Consider the following 23,635-nt stretch of genomic DNA (forward strand, 5'->3'; position numbering starts at 1 on the left):
GTTGCAATAAAGCTTGCTAAATACCTAAGAGGCTGATAATCAGTGCTGTAAATGTTAAAGAAAAGTACCATGTAATATCTGTTGTTATTTTACTTTGTAGGTGAATCAAAGGAAATAGAAATATATAAATGCAGCAGATGACAAAATCCTCCGACTTTACATTGGGATTGGTGACGAAAGTTAGAATGAGTGACGAATAAAGAATGAGATAGACAGAAAACACGATTTTGAAACTTAAAGAATGCTTACAACGGAGAGATATGTGCACACACACACAAAAAATGTAGAATTGTGCGCATGCGTGTTGATCTGAATGTGCTGGGCTGGGTCTGTGTGTCAAAGAGAGAGAGAGAGAGAGAGAGAGAGAGAGAGAGAGAGATAGTCAGAGGAAACGATAGTGAGATTGATTGATAACGAAGTGATGAGAGAAAAGGATGGAAAGAGAGGGAAAGAGAACGAAATAGAGTGATGGAAGGATGGTTAAAGAGAGCTTTGGGATAATGTGGGGGTGGGGTGGTTATTTAAAATTTCATGGGGGTTCCTGTAGAAGCAATACGCATGATGTACCCATAGTGCCTCTTTTATTTGCCGAACTATATACGTTCTGTATTTATTTGACCTGATTTCCCCGCCAAAGTGGGGCACATTAATTCACAATTTGGCCCATTTACTACCTTGAAATGCGGCAAACAGATTATGACAGTAGATGGGGTAAATCCCGAAAGAATTTTTTTATTTCATCTTCGTCTTTGTATATCTAGCCAGTATTTAAATAGAAAGAGAAGAGGGCCGGTGGCGGAAAAGAAAAAAAAAATGATCATACCCTGAATGTCGCTGAAGTGTTTTGGCAACCGCCACTTGCTTGCATACGGAAGGGGCTCTGAAACTCTTTTGTCAGAAATCATTAGTTACTACTTGTGCCTGTTCCTCAGATGTATTAGATATCTGGTTTAAATGGACGAAAATGACTGCCAGACGTAGCAGTCTATGCTTTGTCCTATCCAAATGAGATAGAAATATACATGATCAATATAATCGAATCACAGTCGCTGTGATCTTTACAAATTAATCAATCTGCTTATAATCTGATGTATCGATATTAAGTGTTTGTAATTCACCAGCTGTGAATAGATAGTGCAACTATCTTACTCATCAATTAGGATAGTCTTGAATATTATAACGATTTGTATCACAAAATCAAAATGTACCGGTAGTTCCATTAGTTTGTTTGTGTATTTACTTTGTAAAATTAGGTTCATGATAAAAGTCTAAGAAACCGATTAATGAATAGATGAAAAATGAAAAAGATTATGAATTACGATGCGATTATATGCACGTCACGGGTTCGACACCCACGAATCATACAGCCCACGAGTCATACAGCCCATGAGTCATACAGCCCACGAGTTCGACACTAAGGCCCACAAGCCCCGTGTTGTAATGTCGAACTCGTGGGCTGTTCAGTGTCAAACTCATGGGCTGTATGACTCGTGGGTGTCGGTCGCGTGGGATGACCACTGTGTATACATTTACATATATATTGAAGAACAAAAGCTCCAAGGTGCTACCGCTCTGCTCCTATCAAATCTTCCCCCCCCCCCCCCACACACACACACAAACATAAAATGGTGTTGGGCACATTTTTTTTTTTTTTTTTTGCTCAAATCAAGAATGCCATTTTATATGACACAGACATTGCCTTTTTTTGTAGAGGCGTAACACTCAACGTCCCCGCTGGAGTTTTATTTTCCCGAAGCACTCAGTAGCGCTGAGGGAAAATATTGTGCAGAGATGGGAAATATAACTCCTATGGTACTGTTAACAATGGTTAAGTATTAGACAGGGCAATATTAAAGTTTGTTATATTATATGGTCTATATAATGAAACATCGTTTCATTCTAGCCCCGTCAGTAGCCGGTCAAATTCTGAAATTATATTGCCTGAAGTGACGTCACTGCTACTATAAAGATTTCGATCTATATGCTGCATTAGTCACATACCTAATTGTATTATGACGACTCTCCGAACAGTCAAATCTCCAACAAGAAGAACGATACAGCTTTCATGCCTTCGTATAGAACTTTGCGGAATACACATTGAATTGACACACCAAAAGGAACGAATGGTGAGCAAAAAAAAAAAAAAAAAAAAAAGGAGGTGAATTTATGCAATTATTATTGAATACAATTAGTCCCCGAGCATGAATTTGTTTCATTTAACAACGGGAGATAAGACTTCATTGAGGGAGACTCAGGATTCTCAGTGATATTTCGTCAAAACTAATTTAGATTTAGTCAGAAAGTATTCGTTTCCAAGTTGCTTGCTTTTCTGTACTTTTCAGCGGTTTTTCTTTTTTAAGAAGCATAAAATCATTCCTTTTAATGGATTAGGGTATCCTCTGCCAGCAAATCTAGAGCAATCTCCCTGTGAGGATTATGGTGCCTTATTGTAGGGTGTAGTCTTTTGGCTTTACAAACCCCATTATTCCTTTTAACGCTTGCTATCACGTTTCTTCGTGTACGTGTCATACTGTAATAACGTGTTAAGCAGTAATCCCTGGCAAGCATCTGAGAGAACAAGAAAGTTGAAAACGAAAATCGGGTAAATAGCGTGTAGCAGCGAAACCTGTAGATATCAACTCGCAGGGGGAACGTCCCACGTGGTTCCATGATGCGGATTATAAAACAAAACAAAACAAAAACTGTGATCCAGATAAAAGTTTACAGTCTCACCAAAGGAGAAAGATATAGAAAGAATAAGGGAAAATTTTTCAATTGGTGAGACTTTTTCTTTCTTCTTCTTCTTTTTCTTCTTCTTCTTCTCTCTTTTTTTTTTTTTTTTTTTTTGCCAAAGTCATCGCAGTTGGCCATTGTAATTTAAAGGATAAGTCCAACTTCATGTACATGTGAATTGAGTGAATGCAGCAATATTAGTAGAACACATCAGCGAAAGTTTGGGGGAAATAGGACAATCCGTTAAAAATATATAAATTTTTGAAATTTCTGCGCAGTCACCACTGGACGAGAAGACTACTACGGTATCCGATGACACATGCGTAGAACGATATACGAAAGATATAAAGAGAATTTCACAAAATGCTATTTTTCTCTTTTTTTTTTTTTTTTTGGAAACAGTGCACATTTTCTTCGACTTGTCACTGACATTTGTTAAGGGTAATAATATCCCCCCTTCCATCTGAAAGAGGCAAGTCAAGTGTTTTTATATTATTCTTATATCAAAGGTGATAATATTTTGGATTTTCTTTATATTTTCTAGATATATCGTTCTACACATGTGACATCACAAGCTGCAGTAGTCTTCTCATCCAGCAGTGACTGAGTAGGAACTTCAAAAATTCATAACTTTTGAACGGATTGTCCAATTTCAAACAAGCTCTCACTGATATGTGCTTTTGATATTGCTGCATTCACTCAATCTACACGTATATGAAGGTGGACTTGTCCTTTTTAACTAACGTACTCACATTATTTTTTTTTTCATCTCTCTCCAACTGAATTGAATATCGATCTATCGACACATGTTTACATTAAGCCATTCCTTTGCTGCAAATAAGGCGGCATTAAGGATTACGCCGATTGTTGATGCAGAAAAGCCTCTTGTAAAATAGCAGCGGCTTGTTAACAGCATATAAATGCCGCCTCTCATACAAAGGCACATTCATGTTCAAAACTTCAAGCTTGAACATCTTTTTTTTTTACTTAAGTTTTTAAGTTTTGAACTTTTATTCTTTGAAAGTCCCTGTTTTCGAGCTTCACATGATTGTATTTCAACTGCTTCAGAATGTTCGCCTCATTGACACTCCATGGTAGACTATATTTTGGAAAGTGACGTCACTCTTATGACAACTTGAAAAAAAAATAGAACACTATTTGTGAAAATAGTATCGCCCGTTGCTTCATGCAGTCACTTTATGACATGCATGTCACAAAGCAATGATTAGTTTTCATTTATGTAATTGTAACGGGTTTTTGTTGTTGTTTTGTTTTTGTTTATTTCCGGTGATTTTTGTTTCTTATGAGAGACTTCTTCTTCTTCTGTCTGTCTGTCTCTTTCTCTCTCTCTCCCTCTCTCTCTCTCCATTCCCTCGTATTCCGAATTGTATCGATATTTACACATATTCAATTATATATTTTTTTAATGTATCAGACGTCTTTTCGTTTCTACTGTCATTTACTCAAATTTGTGAAATTCTTCCGTCGAGATGCTTTTACTGCAACTGACTGACAAATTGCCGTACATCGACGTAAATAAGCACTGACTTGATCAGGGTTTAGTAGTAGCCATGATAAAAGAAATCATGGGCGTACGTACTCGAGCAGGATTCGAACCTACGACCTCCTGAATTCTGGACAGGCGTCATCTCTACTAGACCACCGAGCTTCCGCCCGACAGCAAGTGCTGGTTCTAATCTTTATAGCATGCAGCGGGTACTGCGTATGTTTTTCTTTTTTTTGTGTGTGAAATTCTTCCGCCGAGATGTTTTTATTGCAACTGATTGACAAATTGCCGTTCATCGACGTCTACTGTTGTCAAGAATAAATGCTTCTGTAATGTCGAAACATTTTATGCCATACGAGTTGTGAAAGAAAATAGAGAATTCTTTTGTTGTGATCGAGAAAAATCCAGATATACATAAAAAACAAAACAAAAAAAGCAAAAACGGTTGTAAATCGTGCCCTGCTTCGTACGATCACTGTAAAACCCTTCCACAACGGTTCACCGCACAACTTTTCGCCTCATTCTATATTTTTCTCGAGCACTCAATAGAAAAGCTTTTCTTTGTTTTTAGTTTTTAACAAGAGTTAGAATCCGATGATCTAACAATGAATTGATACGTGAAATAAGAACCGGAGAGATTAATCAGAATTAGAACTGCTCTTCACAAAGATATAGATAATAAAAACAAATTCAGAAATAGATTCTTCAAAACTGTGAAATTTTGATTTGAGGTCATAATCAAATTCAGAAGCAAAAACTGCTGTACAAATTTGGAGCGAGACTTCACATCTGGCTATGACTCGAAACCTGACCAAGATTTATGATATGAAAAAGGGCAGACATACATTTTTGTGCTTTTTGTGCTTCTATTCTAGGATTATCGCAGGAAATATTCATAGCCAGCGCAGTCGTTTGTTACACGGACGAAAATTTCCCAGTATTTGTGACGCCACTGGCATGGCTTTAAAGCTTCTCCAACTCGTTGACGTCGATCGGCTTTCCCATATCGGTTTTAACTGCATTTTTAAATCAAAACTTAAGTATTCATTATATCAACTGTGATTGTGTATCATTACTATAGATTTACTTTCATCAAACGTCGAGATGATTGGACAGCATAATAGTTGGGTTTTTTTAACAATTTGGCTTCAAATCTCAGAAAAAATTCTGGATGAGGATTTCAGCATGTGAGTTTCGTGTGAACACCATTATTTCACTTATACCCCTTTCCCGCTGCCCGTCTCGGTGAACCACCGAGAGGTTCCCCGGTGAATTCACCGGGGAACCTCTCGGTGAAAGTTTCAGTCCCGTCGTTTCACACTGCTCTCGGTGAAACTTTCCCCTAGACGGGTTTTCTGCTCGCAACGTGGGTGATCTTATGTACTTGAGTTTGTTGTGCATCTGCGATTTGGTTTTTTCGATCCCATGTTCAGCAAGTTTTCGGAGGAGGGACTCGTACGCGGTGCCAGCGTCAGCCGACGTCCCGCTCAGTTATTCGTTCACTGCTGCCTCGCTACGTAATTGAAGTAACAATCTCTCTTCGTCTTTGGTCCACGCTCCAGCCATTTGCAAAATTCCCTCAAATTTCAACAGTACAAAACGTCAAAGGATTTCTCCTGCACACTGTAAACCCAGCACTTGACGCCAAAGCACAAAATACGAAAAAATCAAGCAAGAGGCGGACTGTATCACTATCAGACTTTACTGGAAGAGTTAAGAGCTACATAGACACTATAGAGGAAGACGAAGAAGGAGGAAGCATCAAAGCGATCAAGTACATTGTAAACCTCTATCAGCTTTGTATACACGGCGTGCTAATTAAACAATACAATGCACGGCATGATGGAAAACAATGCTGTCGCACTGTGAACGCCACATTGCACACGAAACGACATACACGTGTACTATGTAGTGTCGTGTGTATGTTTACAAACACGAATTACTAGTACCCTTTACGTGTGGATTTGGGAGGTCGAGTGCGCGCTAGCTAGCTGAAAACGTGTGCATGACCAGAAACAAGACATGACCTTTGACATAATCTGCATATTTTCCCCGGTGTTTCACCGAGACAACCTTTCACACTGGGCGCTCTCGGTGAACCACCGGGTGATTTCCCGTTGAACTATCGGTGTTTACCCAGGACGCTTCTCGGGTAAAAATTGCCCAAAATTTCATCGGTGTTTCACCTAGACTTCCCCTAGGTTTCAACCGAGTGACCTTTCACACTGCGGGGTTCCCCGGGTGCCCCCAGGTGCCCCCGGGGAAGATTTTCTTCAGCGGGAAAGGGGTATTAGAGTCATCGGATATTCTTACATCATGCCGAAGTTCATTTTTTCCATGTGAAAGACTCCAAGGTGGCGAATAGATCGCGGCAATATTCTTTGTTTTCAGCTGCATGCCATATTTTAATCATTTGATTTTTGTACGTTAAGAGTCTTTCTCTCCCACACACATCCACACGCGTACTTACACACTCGATCTATCTATCTCTCTATGTTATCTCTCTTTTTCTCTTGATCTTTCGCTCATTTCATATATCTCTCTTTTTCCCATCTCTCAATGTGACCGTCGCTGTGCTTGCGTCAATAATTGATCGCCTCTCATCACCCTGAAAAGATTGACCCTTTTATATGAATAGGACTGACTAGCTTGATTTATGTATCTCTATACTGCCGCCATAGTCAATCGCGTACCGTCGTGATGCAACCCAACATTTATTAATGACGCAAGGTGCACTTGTATAATATTCTTCTGCGAGATGTTAATGACTGAAATAACGTAAACCATCCATCAACCATGCACAGAACTTCATTACGAAGTTAGATATGGATTACTAGCGTTTATCACCCCCATATACACACGCAGACACGTACACACGTTGGTTTACCACTCAAAGGTACGATGCCACAATTATTTTGCTACTCTGAAAAAAAAAAATGACATATTGATAAAACGCTTGTTCATGATAACTAATACCTGAAAATGTATAAGACACACAGTGTGGTATTTCTTGCCGTTCGAAAGCATGATATTGTCAATTGGGGAACAGTTACTATTTGCATCATTTCCGTCCCAACAACTACGGGTATAGTTTAATTCAGCTAGACATTATGGTAATACGTAAGATCATAATCGTGTTGGAACAGCTCTTCAAACAGACATGGTTGATGAGCATAGAGTGAAGTCTTTACAAGAATGGAACATTATCAATAGATCGAAGTTACACTTGCGCATCTTCCATTTTCGTAATTCTGTCTAAAAAGACAAAGCACATAATAATTATAGACTGCCATCAGTAACCATTTATAGAATAATAATGGTTGATCAATAATACACTGCGTAAACAAAATTAAGTTTCACCACTTTTCTCTTATCTGATAGACAGTACTATATAGGCCGCTTAAATTTGCCCGATTTTGACTGCTTTGCTCATTTCATCTACATTGAATGAACACGAGTTGCCAGAGGGTGCGGTCGTGCTGCCCATTTCCAGAATATTCGGAAACACATTCACAATGAACAGAATATCGATAGAATCTGAATGACAGCGGAGATGCATGCACGTTCCTCATCCAAGACGTTACCCCATCCATGCTTACAAAATGATAACCGGTGTAAACGCCATGTCCATTGCAACTCGCCACACGTACCCCCGCCACTCAGTCCATTCCGTCAACGACTAGGACAATGATTTATTTATGGCCTTGTCATCATGATGTATCGGTGTACTCCGAGAGGCGATGACCGTCCAGAGCCGTTAGTTTGCCGATGGCCGAACGTCTACTTTGCATTTTCATAAGATAAACCCATATAGAAACGCTGCTATCTTCCTTCCTTCAGACCTTGGTGCATCTTGGAGAACAATTCCATTCTTCGCTCCATTACTTTTCAATGTGAACGGCAGTTGATGCACTGCTTCAAGAATAAAGGGTTTGATATATGTTAATATGTATATGTTTTGAATATGGTTTGATATGATATTACGTTCAGCGGTGTTAGAGAAATTCTGATGTCATACGAATACAGTATATCGTATTCATGCGATAAGTGTATAGGGATTTTTATCAAACACATTCACTGTTTACATTGGATACCGTCTTCTGAAGTGCAGTTCCACCGCACATCCGAGTTTAAAGGACTTTAAATGGGGTAAAATGAAACAAACGGACTGACACAGTCGTGGAATATTCAAATTCAACTTATTTTACTGACTATTGCTTGTGGCCTCAACCTCCATACCAATTAGACGTAGAGGTGATGTAATCACCATACAATTCTCTCAGTGTTTTGTGCACAAGATACCATAGAATAACCCTGGTTATCATTGCTAGGTTATCGCACAAGAAATCGTTGATATAAACAAAGAAACCATTTCTTTCTTTTTTGTTTTAATTTCACACCATAGTTATGCATGTATGTATGTGTCCTGTTTGTTAAAGTGGCCAAATATTTTTGTTTTTGAATTAATCAAATTCTACTTTAAATTTAAACTTTCAAATCACAATGGTGCATCATATTTTCTTATATTTCTCAAACAAAAAACGGTTAAAAATGTTGATGTAATCTTGTACTCTTTGAATTCAGAGGGAGCAAGATGCAACGCTTGCAGGCTTCATAAAATCTTCAATACATTCCTAGACTTGAAATTCGGACATGGAATATGAAACTTTCTATTAATTTTTGCACCATTATTTCTTGTTTTCAGCCAGCTCATTATTACATATACTGTACATTATTTTCCCCTGCAGAGTTACTTTGCTATGTATATATATCAAAAAAAGAACAACGAAATTTATGGCTTAAATTGAATAACTAGACGATACTTCACAAATGCATGCAGAGCAATAATTACGAAGAACAATCTAAATTTGCTGAATAAACGTATGGTATCCTTGTAACCTTAGATTCCAGTATTGTGGCATCTCGACGAACCACTTCACGATAAAACTAGGTCTTATCAGAAGGTTCCTGTGGGCCTCATACATCAACTATAAAGCTGTTCAAGCAAATCTAAACACTTAAGAATGTTATGAACGCACATCTTGAATCAGCGCCCCGAAGAAACACGCCCTGTTCAAACATAATCATAAAGTTTCATCGTGATCTGAAAAGTGGGTCGTCTTTTTCTCCTTTGCCGATTCGTGATGTCATACAGCGAACACTTCAGGGTGTATTAGCGTCAGAGCACACAAATGCTCAATCAATCCTCCTTGTGACAAATAGGGAAACATTCAACCCCGAAACACACAAAACATATTTTGGTGTAGGATTACATTATCACCTAACCTTATCTCCATCTATTTTGTGTAACATTTTGAATTGTATTTCATATAGTTATATTTTCAACTTGAAATATCATTATGTAATCTATATGCTGTATTTTTTTAAAGATGCGAAATAACTTGAAACTTTATAGTGCCTATACTTCTTGCACAAAATTACAGATGAGATTGTTGCATTTCATGTTTCTGCGGGTACCATGATAATCATCCCCTGGTTCTTCTCCTAGTCTCTGCTGATGTTTAGATATTTTTGTTGTAGAATCTTCTCTTGTGATTATCATACCCCTATATGCTAACGACATATATCAATCGGTTACCCAACAAAAGAACACTTTTTAATCTAGCGCGGTGATATAGCCAAAACATTCGCCTTGTGATACTTAAACGAAACCAAAACCCGAAGAGAAATGTTAGAAATATTTGTAGAACACATCAGTGAAAGCTTGAGGAAAATCAGACAATCGATGCAAAAGTTATGAGTTTTCAAAGTTTTGGCGTTGGAACCGCTGGAAGAGGAGACTATTTGAGTTTATGACATCATGTGTGGACAACAATATTATAAAGAAAGTATAAAGAAAAATGAACGTGATTTCACTTTTCTACTAATGACTAGCATTTGACTAACCGCTTTCAGAAAGTAGGGGGAATAATTACTACCCTTAACATAAGAATTATGTCAATATCAAATTGATAGAATGTGCAATTTTCATGGAAAATGATTTTTTTTTTTTAAATTCCCTTTTATATTCAAGTATGAAATTATACATTATGCGCGTGTTAAATGGATCCCTCTGGAAAACAGCTTTGCCACAATCGTCATCACTGAGTAAGGTCATCCACCAGTATTTGATTTATCATCAGTTGTCATGTATATTTTGTTCACTGGTTTTACGCAGATGATGAAAGTGATGAATTGCAATATATTTCAATAAAATACTACAACTAATACATCTTCAACACTTCTGTTTCTTCGACTGATCCCATCCCCGGCCAGCAGGAACGGAAAGGGGGGGGGGGGGGGGAGATAATCCTGAAAAGAAAGTTTATTGGCATCCCTGAATCTCACGTATAATAGCGCATGGGTCAATGTTCTCCCTCCCCCATTTCGACCGTCGTTGATATTCTCATAATATCATCTCATACTTCTTAAAGGCTATGGAACTACCTAAGCTAATTGTAACTGTATATAATATCGTTATCCCATATCACGGCTTACGATCTGAATTTCTCGCGAGTCCCTCTGCTCTGGCATGTCTTACCAATCACACAGGTTCCATCCATTGGAATTCCTCACGCGTTCCACTGCAACCGAGATCTCTTAATAGCATTTCGATTGTTGAAAAGAAAGAGAGAGAGAAAAAAAAATCCGAGAAAAAGAAAATGGCTCCTCGATTCATGCTGTCGATGTCGTAAACACCAAGATGAGAACGCGTGCTGGATACACGTCAGAGTTGTAATGTGTTGATATGCACAGTTGATATGCGTGTGACACCTTTTAGAAAAGGGGGAAACAAGTGGACAAACAGTTCCTGTTTTTGTTTTCTTTTTGTTTCCTTTTTTTTTTGGGGGGGGGGGTGGCTAGATCTATGGCTTCCGAGAAAAAAAAAACCAAGAAACAACAACATACAGGAACAGCAGAAAACGGGGACACATGAGGCAAGAAAATCCACGTAACAGTGAGAGCAAGGGGGAGGGGAAAGGAGGCAGGGGGAGATAAATCCACAGACCGAGAATAATACGTCAGGAGAAAGACACAGACAGACAGACAGACAGACAAACAGAGATGCAAAGAGATATGATAAAGACTGGGGGATTTGAGTTTGAAAGCCGTTGGGATGATTCCAATACAGGATTTATTTTACTATTAATGAATACTAACACATGAAACCACACCGCCGCTGCTGGCTATTCATCTTATCTCGTGTCGGCACATTTTGACAGATCTCTTTCACAAATCAGCAAGCTTAATTGAAGTTCATTTGGGTGAAGCTAAAGAGAAGGAATGAGTAAACGTAATGTCTGTTTTATCATGCCATAATTGAACCTTTGAGACCTTTAACGCGCAAAGAATTTGAATACTGTTTGTCGGTCTTTTTCTGGGGGGGGGGGGGAGGGGTTGAAGCTGCTACTCCAGATGTGGGTTTCATGTTTTGTTTTGTTTTTTTTGGTTTTTTTTTTCAAATATCTGAAGCTCGATTATCTTAAGTTTACCGGTAGACAAAAGTGATGGCAAATAAGGATCGTTTTACCCCACAGAAAATTCCTGTTACATTAAAAAAAAAAACGGGTTTCTGCGGTTGTTTTTCAACATTTTGCAACGTATTGTGACGTTTCGAGATTACGACTTGGTCAGCGTGATTTCCGAGGATTTCTGCGTGACGTCTTAAGTTTTTGAGATCTATCGAACTTGTAGTGACAAACAGACACGTGACCCCCAATCCAGTTTCAGGTGCAATTATGAAACTCGTCGATTTTTCTTACAAAATAATCACACAAGTGATCTATTCATTTTTTTAGAGTTTCCATGTGTGTTTCTTCGTAGACTTCACTGCGACAAACATGATATTCACAATGCATAATGTATGCATGTCGAATTAATATACGAATTCAAAACTGTACTGTAATTTAAAAATGTAAGAAAAAAAAAAAAACAGACACGTGAACTTCATTCCAGTATCCATTTGTGCATTACTCACGAAATCATGGATCTAAGAACAAGTACACAGTGATCAATTTTAAAACTCATGTGTGTTTCTTCGTATACTTGACAGTGACAAACATTACATATTCCTGTATGATAATCAGCATTCAAAATGTAAGCATCTCTGACCATGATCTGAATTTAAAACTGAATTGTGATTTAACAATTCACCTCCTTACAATTACACGTTTACTAAATTGCGCCATTCCGCGCCATTTTGGCGCGGAATAGGCAACATATCAAGAAGTTTATTTTATAGGAAATGAAATTATGGTTAAGCATGAGTGTCAATTAAGTCAATGTTATTCATTCTTCCAAATCACATCTTCCAGCATGTCATGTTGTATATCGCATTGTGTATATATATTGAAACAAGGAAGGAAAAACTGACAAGAAACAATTGTAATAATAAATAGCGAAAACTTTGAGCAAAGAAAATGGGTTTTCATCGGGATCCCGATGAAAACCCATTTTCTTTGCTCAAAGTTTTCGCTATATATATATATATATATATATATATATATATATATATATATATATGAGAAAGGAAGGAGAAAAAAAAATTGACATCATTATTCCCCTTACTGTTCCTCCTTTTCGGAAAAGAGTTGAAAAGTTTGTATATGTGAGTGTGAAAGGTGTGTTTTCAGTTGTTAAATCTCTGGGCCGTCGCATATTATTAGTAGTGTGTAGGTGAGAGTAAGGATGAGACGATAGACGTAGCTTGAATCCTCACAGTTTGATTTTTATTCTCAAGCTTTCGGGCCCTGCCCTTTATCAAGACTGAGGATCAAAGGAATCGGACAAAATTTCTTCTTATATTTCTTTGATCCTCAGTCTTGATAAAGGGCAGGGCCCGAAAGCTTGAGAATAAAAATCAAACTGTGAGGATTCAAGCTACGTCTATCGTCTCATCCTTACTCTACTCTCAAGTATAGTCATATATATATATATATATATATATATATATATATATATATATATATATATGTGTGTGTGTGTGTGTGTGTGTGTGTGTGTGTGTTTGTTATCTCTATTATAATAAATGTATTTCTGTAATATACAAATGAAGGAATAAATAAGTATACATGTAACATTTTATGCATAATAGGGTAGATAGATAGATGGATAGTTAATCAGATGAATGATATTAAGTAGATTGAGTGTTGAGTATTGAGTTGTGCTTTTTTGACGTTGCTGCGTTAATCCAAAATAAAACAGACAAGAGACAGCGAAAAGCAAGCGGGGGAAGACAGTAAAATTCAGGAACTTAAATGTTGACAAAAACCTGACACAAATAATCGTCATGAGCCACTCCCACCCCTGATGACGTCAACTGACCTAAATATCAAATCGTGTCCTATTTAACAGCAGAAAGGAAAAAAGTTCCTTGACTTTGACATTTAGGACATGTAGGAGAAGGACCATGGAAACCATTGATGAGAGTCAAAGCGATCTACGTTCGTCCAGAAAAAGCACGCTTTTCATTCTAATTTGTGAGAGACGAGTGGCCTTACAATTTCTGTCAGTGATACATCGTTAGAACAAACAGAACATAAGTGTTCTTACTAAAAAGAAAATAATAAAAAAGCCCCCAGGTACAAAAACAAGCCATCAATTCTAGTCGTAATTTGGAACAATAGTTTTCATGTCCGATGTCATTACTTTGAGCGATTTAAGATGTGATATATGAAGGAACCACAAAAGCGGAGCTAATAACTGACCACATCTCCGTTTTCTGTTTTCCAGTATGGGCAATGATTACACCGTATCATATTCATGGGAGGGGGATTATAGTTGATTGGCTCCACAGGAAACGGACAGTGACGACGTTACTGATAACTGTCTTCTTTTTTTTTTTTTGCTTGCTATTCATTTCCTTGCTATTAAACACACAAATACACACACACACACACACACACACACACACACACACATATATATATATATATATATATATATATATATATATATGTGTGTGTGTGTGTGTGTGTGTGTGTGTATGTGTGTTTATCACATGTTCATAATGTGTATTGTTTATATATATGTAAACATGTATAAGTGTTATTATTATCATCATTATTATCATTAACATTGTTATCATAATCACAATATCATTATCACTATTATTGATAAAGCTATATAGTTTTATTTTATTATTATTATTATCACTACTTACTACTACTACTAGTAATAGTATTACTATAATTATTATTTCATCATCATCGTCAGTAGTAGATTTATTATGCTGTGGTGGTGGTTGAATTAGTAGTAACACACAAATAATAGATGAAACAGCTTTCCATTTTATTAGCTGATATTCTATGTATCCCCCGCTGAGTCGGCAGTCGCAAGATGGAACCCAATAGCATATAATGTATCAGATCGACTATCCACCTAATGAGCATACATTATTATGTCAATACCCTCTCTCATCCAGTACGCCTTGCATTAGTCACATGCAGGCCTATCAGAACAGGTAGTCAATAATTCGACGGGCACCCAGTCCCTATTTGTGGCTGACGACGCGCCTTAAGCATAATGGGATTAACGGCAATGATTGAAATTAAGATTAACTGACCACCGGATATTGGAATAAGAATGCAATGAGAATCTCATATCTCCCAAATCAGGCGTGACATTTGTGAATGCGCGGACGAAAAGCTCTGAAGCCCATATACACTCGTCACCAAGCAAATGTATACTGTAAGCGTGATATTCCCTTCTCCGCCTTCTCATTACCAAGATTAATACTCAAGATTCGAGGTGACTGTACTGTATTTCAGACACTTCACAAAATCACCTCTCTCACTCTCTCTTTCTCTGCACTGTCTTTTATTTTATTTTCTACTCAAATTGCAGTCATATTCCCGACGAATTACAAAATGGAAGATTCCAATCAAAATTTCTCACAATTCCCGAACTTGTCAAAATGACTGGTGAGACATTCTGAGTACTTATGCCAGTTTACATGAGTTTGCACAGTTCTAGGTGCCTTTGATTATTGGCAAATGTTTCATTCTTTTTCTGTTTAATAATCGCGATGAGTTCACAATCAAATTTCAGTCCAAGCTGAAGATAAGATCTGAGGGAAGTGTGAGTTTCTTGAAGATATTTTGACATTTGTCTGAAAATGTCTTGTGAGAAGTTCTTTGTCATGTTGTTAGTTACTTTTGGGCTCATTCAAAATTTTACTGGTTGAACGCCGGGAATAAACTTTTCATTCTGTACTTGTCTGTTTTTTTTTTCTTTTATAAGAACCTACCAGTTTAATCTGTGAGTGTCACCAACTTTTACTGACACTTTTCAGCTAGTGATTCGTATTTTTAGTCACTCTTCTGAGCATTTTATTTCTGAAATGTGGTCAAGTCGATGGAATATTCGTTCAAACACATAAGCTTATTGGCGAACAATAAAACATGGGCTACATCATGTGATTTGGTACAATGGCGAGCTTAAATCATACAGTCAGTGTACTAACCCTCACTATACCCGCTTTGACCTATATCCCATGAACTGCTTGATAGCATTCCATACGTATGTATGGATATATATACATTGTATGTATATATATATATATATATATATATATATATATATATATATATATATATATATATATTTATAAGGTAAGGAGGGGTAGAGAGGGGGATAGAGCGCTTCGGTAAATTTTCAGTGACTTTAAAGTGAGGTAGAATGGATTACGGCACCATTATGCACAGGTTGTGTAAGTCTACGAATTACATTTTCCCGTAAGACCTGCATATCTCAATCCAATTACACATCAGATTTTGCCGCTGAGAAGGACTGACAAGTACAGTCAATTCTCTCTCGCTCTCTCTCTAAAAAAAAAAAAAAAAAAAAAAGGCGAAGGGAAGGGGGGGGGGGGGGAGAAAGCCAGCCCTCGTGAATACTCTTGACGGTTCATGCAGAACTAACGAATAGTAGCGATAGAATAGTCCTTCTACACTTGCGGGGTTTGGCGAGTTGTTGCCACGCAGTGACTGTCTTTTTTTGGGATAAAAAAAGGTTAAATGTTCTTTATTAGGGCCTACTGATGTTCCTGTGTTTCACGTAAGAATACGTAATACTGTTTCGTGACTCGTCTGAGTCACTTCTGCAGCTCTGCCTGTCTGGCGAGCATTAACCAGCTGAAGAACAGATGTAATTCCTTGTTTCAATCACACTATCTGGATCAATTAAAATCTGCATCGATGTATCAAACACAGACACAGAGAAAAAGTAGTATAGTGGTGATTTAAAGTGGCATTTAAAGTTGTAATCACCATTGCCGTTATTGTATTTCAACTTTTGCAAATTCTGTTGCCATGACGTGCTGCAACTTTCCGAATGATAGCTCTGCTGACTGCAAATGTCAATTATTTCGATTTTTTCTTTATACTTGATAAAAGCCAGGACGCACTTCGTTAACTGCATTTGATGGCTTGTACATAGTAAAAGTCATTACATAACTGCAGTAATAGCTCCGTTCCCCCTTGCATTCTGCCTATATCCACGATGGAGATGTGGCTCTGCTTTCCCTCGTTTCCATGTTTGTTTTCATGTGAAAAACTGAGCTGCAAAGTTTCTTTTATCACCGTATCTCATCGTTTGCGTGACGCAGCAGCCTCGGGCGCGCCAGCGAACATAACCATAAACAACGACTCTGTGAAATATGTCGAGACGCTTTTGTGGACTTGGGATCGACCTGACGTCCGGACGTCATTCGGATGTGCCTTCCACGTTATCTTCCATGCTGCGGGGAGGGGTAATAAATAAGATTGTACAGTGGTTTAATGATCTCCTTTACGGCAAATTTAGACTCGTGGAGGTTGAGCATTTTGATCAGCAGACAGCAACTTGCATGCCCAAATGAGGGCCATCTTGGAGGGGCATGAGTGTAAGGGAGTTCGGTAATGTTGCCAGATGACTTTTCGCAAAAGGCAAATCGGACGACATTGTCTTCTTCACTCTGTAAATTGGACAAGAAAACTGGCATTATCACCTTTACCATCTTTGTTCATCTCAGCCGCGCAAAATGCCAACAGCTCTGTTATCATCGATCCGCACGCGAAGGCAAAACACCATTATTTTCACGAGAAATTGAGCTGACTCGTCGATAAAGCTCCCCTTCCTCTAAGCGTTTTCGCTTTTAAAACAAAAAGTAGATGTCGCTAAGGTTTGAAAGAGGAGCTATAGATAAATTAATGAATCGGATTTGAGCATTTTCGCGCACGTTATACAACTAGCGAAAGAGACGATTGCCTTGAGTTGGAAACCCCTCTCCAATACCCCTATCCGAAAACATCCCGAAAACAGGACCACAACGCTTTCGGTGCTGTCTTCGACACCCATTTTCCGCAGTAGTGTCAGCTTGTTCTCTGCAGTGATAGAGAATGTTTCAAGAGGAAGATCCAAGCAGTATGAAGCTACGCCACAATGATGGACTAAACGTTGTCTACAGGAGCCTTATGCCCTTGAATCGTCGATACGTAATACCAGCGAGGATGATTGGAGCCTTAATATTTTTGTTTGGTCTTGTTTTGTTTTTCTTTGCTTGACTTGGCTTGGCTTTGGCAGGAGAGGGGGTGTTCAAGAAGCCACCACGCATACTCGCTTTTCAAGATTCAACTTATTATCACTGACTTTCCACACGAAACGTTGTATTTTGGCGATGTGTGTGTGCACGTGGTTATACCGCACTGATTTCTTTCTGACCACCCGGTCGTAACGGTACTGTATTGTGCCAAAGAGAATTAATCGTCGCTGAAGATTGCGTCTACTATTCGAAAACGTAGTTTCGTGCTGTTATTGTTGTTATTTTTTAATCTCCACATCCAGTTTCATCACATTAAGGGTGAGCAACTTGCCAAAGCGTATTTTTGTTAAAGATTGGGCAAGGTCTCTGTCAAGTGAAAAATATACTTTGATAGAGAACAGATTTGCAGTAAAATACCGCGTAATGTTTGAAAACACTAATCCCCAGATTGTTTTTCGATGTTTTGATCCAGGAAAAACAAAAACGCATAATCTTCTAACATAAAATATTGTGTACGTATATAATAATAAAATGCATATATTAGGCAACTTGCAATGCATTTGCATCTCATAAAGCAGACTATTTTGAATCTCTTCTGCTAAAATCTTTTTCTTTTCTTCTCTTTTTTTTTTTCTTGGTGAGTGATAACAATGCCATGGAAACATCATTTCGGTACAACCAGTCTCGATTGAATAGAATCCCTCCGACTTGTGTGATCTCGACTTACGTTCACACAATAGAATCAGCACACGTCTATACCTATCCGTGGGTAATTTTTTTTTTTCGACTTGTGTAAGCGAGGTTGACTGTAAGTACTGATAGGACGCTGGTGGGTCCGGTAAAAATGCGCTTTCAGAACTGTCACGATATTGTAGGAAACAGCTTAAAACATGATCTTAATTCAATAAAAAAAAAAATAGAAGAAACACAAATGATAAAATACATTTAACCCAAATGCCTTGAGAGTTAATGACAAACGTGATAACACTGTCACTATTGTCTTGTCAGTGTGTATGAAATGACGCTGCTGAAAGCAAAACTATACATTACATGCTATACGCTATACTAGAAAGTAATATCGTATCTTGTAGGCTTACCGGAAAAGCGCCATCTACGGTAGCATTTTCTCAACATGAAATAATTTCATCAAACCTGTCCAAGGGGCAAGCGCGTTAGCAAACCTCTGAGTTGCCTCTACCTTATGAAAGGGGATGTTACGACTCAAAGAATTGTGCAGCTGAGACCGTAGGGAGGGAAGCAAAAATCATGATAAACTATGGTAAATCAAAAGAGAGAGAGAAAAAAAAATGTATGTGTTTGTTTTTTATGCGCTGGATCAGTGCAATCTTCACAGGAGAGGGGCAAATTAGCGGCAGAAATTACCAACGAAGTGGATAATTACCAGTAAATTTTTATCTCCACACAAATGGAATGAACCTTTTAGATGGTTGCCCAATTATCAATGATTGTAGTGGTAATAGGTTATCATTCTGTGTACTCTACTGCAAATCTATCATCAAAGTCAATCGAACGTTTGGAATTTGACAGGGAGAGTAAAACTTTGCATTCCTCCAATTAACTGACATGCTGAACAAACGACAAATCAACTTTTTTTTATAATAACCTATTCAAGTGGAGAGAGAGAGAGAGACAAGGACGCCAGATAAGATCCTTAGTGATGTCTTAAGATGAATAAAAGATATAAATGCCATACTTTATGTCGAAGTGATAGATTTGCCCATTTCCAATGAAATGAGCCACGTTACCTTCGCAAACTCGCGAGGGCAAAGTCATTGCTAACGAGCAATTACATCGTTAGGCCTCTTTTTATATATTCTCAAATGAGCGAGGGACAAAGAAAGAAAGCTATGAAAAAAAAAAATATTCGATAGACATATTATGCTGCCCAGCAACCGATGATATATATACGTTTCAGTCCAATCACTCGTTCGCTCAGCCCAGGTCCCTGGAGGAACCGATAACACGAATGGAGTTCGCCAAGAAAGCAGCTCCCTTTCTGCCTGGGAAGCCTGTGTACAGGAGCGTCGAATAGGCGACACTTGTTTTAAACTCTCTACGGCACCCTGTTTAGGACGAGAAAGAGAGAGAGAGAGAGAGGGGGGGGGGGGCTTGTTAAAAGCTTTCTTGTCAGAAGGGAACTTTTTGAAACTCCTTCAGATATACCTCGTTTAGAACGAGAAGGCGTCTTGTTCACGTTCACGTTTTGTATAGTTAACAATAATTAACATTGGTTGTACTGATTAACATTACATTGGTTGTTTCTATCTCTAACTCACTATAACTACTTTGAAGCACTAAAGCTGGGTTTTGTTTCATCTGCAAATGGTGAATGATGCCTTTAAAGCATCATGTTATGTGAATGAGTTACCATGTATAGGTCCACGATTCAATCAAGTAAAATGTGGATTTACAAGCTTTCCGCTATACTCAGTGTTATGAGGAGACCCAATCCCACCCTAATCCTCCCCCACTCACACACGGGGGGGGGGGGGGGAGGGAGGGAGACGTCATAAAAACTGTTGGAGATATAATTCATTATTCTGTCTTGTCGCGTGATATTGTGTGGTGCTGAAAAAATACACGGAAAACGTCGTCTTTATAGTGTCAATGTCCCTTGCAATGCATTTCAGATTTTTTCTTTTTCTTTTTTGTTGTTGTTAGGGGACTGATTTAGATGGTGATTATCATGATGATTTTCATTTTACCTTTCATATTCCCTCTCGCTCTCTTCAGCGACGTAGATTTACCACACTGTCGAAAAGATAAACACGACTCGATCCAAAGCCACCGCTGCCAACATCATCAGCGAATGGCAAAGCGTTTGTGAGTGTTGCCATGGCAATTGATATAAAACTCTTTCAGTAATGGTCATTTCTGACGAGCCTGAGATGGTAATCTCGTCTGGCATGTCATCAACTCAACGTCGCATTTGGATGCTACGCCCATTCATTTCGTAGCCAGATAAGTCACATTGCGAGCGTTGACAAGTCCCGATTTGCGCGCGTACAGAGCTTGCCTCCACTGTGTCGATTATCGATTCCCCTCGATCGCCCACTCGAGGAATGGGGACTGACTAAATATAGATACCATCATGACATTGGCGCTTTTCAGCAACAGCCTCATCATTACCAGCCTTTTCTATATTCTGCGATGTGAAAAACAATCATTCCGAAAGCAGTCACTGTCATTCGTCAATCTATGAAAACGTCTGCCGCCATGCGACTGTTATCCTACGGCCTTGGTAACGAGCCCTTCTCTCACCAATCGTTTACACCTGACGAGTATCATCATCTGGTCCTTCCCCTCCCCTGCCCCTCCTCCTCCTCCTCCTCCTCCTCTTCCTCCTCCTCCCCTTTCTGACGATGTCTCGATTTCATGTCCTCATCATAGTCTCACATACGTCAGCTCTTACTGCTGTCTCATCCCCATATCGGACACCATCTCAGATTTCCTACCCAGAACATAGCCAGAACATCACGTGCTTCCCTTATATCTTGTTCCTATCCGTTTTCTCACTTGGATGTGTCGCATTTTCGACGTCGGTGTCACATGCCATCTCTCCTTCGTCACCGAGCAATCTCTGCTTCTTCTCTTCTCTTGCGATCTCTAGCTCCTCTGCAATGTACTTAAAGTGCAAGTGCATTCCATGTAATAAGTTGGCGTCAGGGAACTACTGAGTTAGTAATACTCCGCAACACAAAATGGTAAATATATCGTAATCAAATTTGAACATATGAGATGAGGAAGTAGGGGGACTTTTGTAGCTTACATCTGGTGATGACGTGATTGACTCGTCAATTTCCAATCGACTCTCCCTTGAATCTTTATCAAGTTTCTCGTTGCTGTTTTTTTTTTACAACATCAAGTAATAAAAAGAAAACTAGTATACCCCTGGCATCAAATTATTGCTCAATTGGTTATGGCATAGTAGGTCCATGGTTATGGTAAGCTAACAGAAATAAGATTCAGGGAAATTAGCTGTAGTTGCTGCATTATGGACAACATTTTCATATCAATGTGTGTACAAACCATTGCCATTGAGAAGTTAGTGAGATGATGACGTCATCACATAACCCAACTTGCATAGAATAGTGGCGATGCGACTGCTATCACTGTTCAGTGAAAATGGTTGTGACCCTTTAAACTTTTATAATTTTCTCATCGTAATTGTCCTACTGGGCGACATTTCTAAAGTTCTGTAATGCAGTATGTACAGTCAACCTCGCGTAAATCGACATCGCACACGTCGAAAAAAAAAATGCCTAATAAACTCTCTCTCTCTCTCTCTCTCTCTCTCTCTCTCTATATATATATATATATATATATATATATATATATATATGTGTGTGTGTGTGTGTGTGTGTGTGTGTGTGTGTGTGTGTGTGTGTGTGTGGTGTGTGTGTGTGTGTGTGGATTCATTCTGTTGTGTATGTCGAAACTTACGTAATGTCGAAGGACTTTCTCCGGTCCTGGTGCAGTGTATAGATTCGACTTAGGCGAAGTTGATTGAAAGTATTGTTATCAACACCAGTGAATTCAAACATCGAGAGACGTTGCACTTTCAACAGTTTACCCCCATCCCCTGTTCGAGTGCTCTAGTCTATCAGTCGGGTTGTCTGTCTGTCTGTCTGTCTGCCCTATGCATGATCAATAAATTTCTCTTCCGAAACTCGTTTCAATATTCTCCTATCAGGGTTCCTCTGCCCTACTATGGAACTTCTACCAGCTCCATGGCCCTACTAACCTTCTGTTGTTATTGTTGTTGCTGTTGTTGTTTCTATTATACTGGATTGAAATCACCTTCAAGTCATAAAGAGCCAAAGTTCCCTGTGCTCAGTAATAATAGCATTCTGTCAGTATCTGTCTGTCTATTTGTCTGTGGCACTCTTCTATCAACTGCGCAATACATCGACATCTAATTAAGTCAATCGTTTACATGACTGTCTTGTCCTTAGCTGTCTTTTGCCACAAAAATTATCTCCTCATTTTCCATCCATCTACCTATCAACTTGGCTAGCTGGTAGTTTGCTCGTAACTTTAGTCTCTCTCCCTTACATCTTTCCGGTATGTACTATCTTATTACCTTTGCATTTATAAATCACTTCACCTGTCAGTTTACTAACTGATGTTAAAATAGTTGATATTTCAACATCGTCTCGGCTATAAATCTATCAGTGAATCCATTATTTATCTATATAATCACTTGGCTACCTATCTGGCCACAGAATGTGTGTTTCCAAGTATATCTATCTATCTATCGATCTATCTATCTATCTACATATCTATCCATCCAACAAACCGTCTATCTATCAATCTATCTATCTATCTATCTATCTATCTATCTATCTATCTGTCTATCTATCTATCTATCTATCTATCTATCTATCTATCTATCTATCTATCTATCTATCTATCTATTTCCAGTTACAACAGCCTTTAAATGGGCCTAGTTCGCTGAATTCGTGCATATTGCCCATCAGATCTCATGTCCCAATATTTCATCATCCCGCGTTCCATACTCCATTACATCCGGTAACGATGGACCCAATCAGTTTTTCTCCAGCAAGCTGGTAATAAAATTTTTATGCAGCCATTGAGCCATATACGTTACAGTTTGAAGTCGTTACGCCGCACAATTAGCAGCCTAATTTATCTTCGCCAGCGTACAGGCACAGGCAAATTTGTTTGAATTGCCTGGCCAGAAAGTTAGCCCTTGGGGACAAACAGGATAATGTCGCAAATTGTGGCTCGTATATCATTGTCTTTATAGGGTGAGGTCAAAGTTATAAAAAGATGTAACGCAAAATGCTCTTGGCATTCGTCCAACTGTGTAGGAACAGAGAACTATAAAA

This window comes from Diadema setosum, chromosome 14, assembly GCF_964275005.1.
Source record: "Diadema setosum chromosome 14, eeDiaSeto1, whole genome shotgun sequence".
Classification (NCBI taxonomy): Eukaryota; Metazoa; Echinodermata; class Echinoidea; order Diadematoida; family Diadematidae; genus Diadema; species Diadema setosum.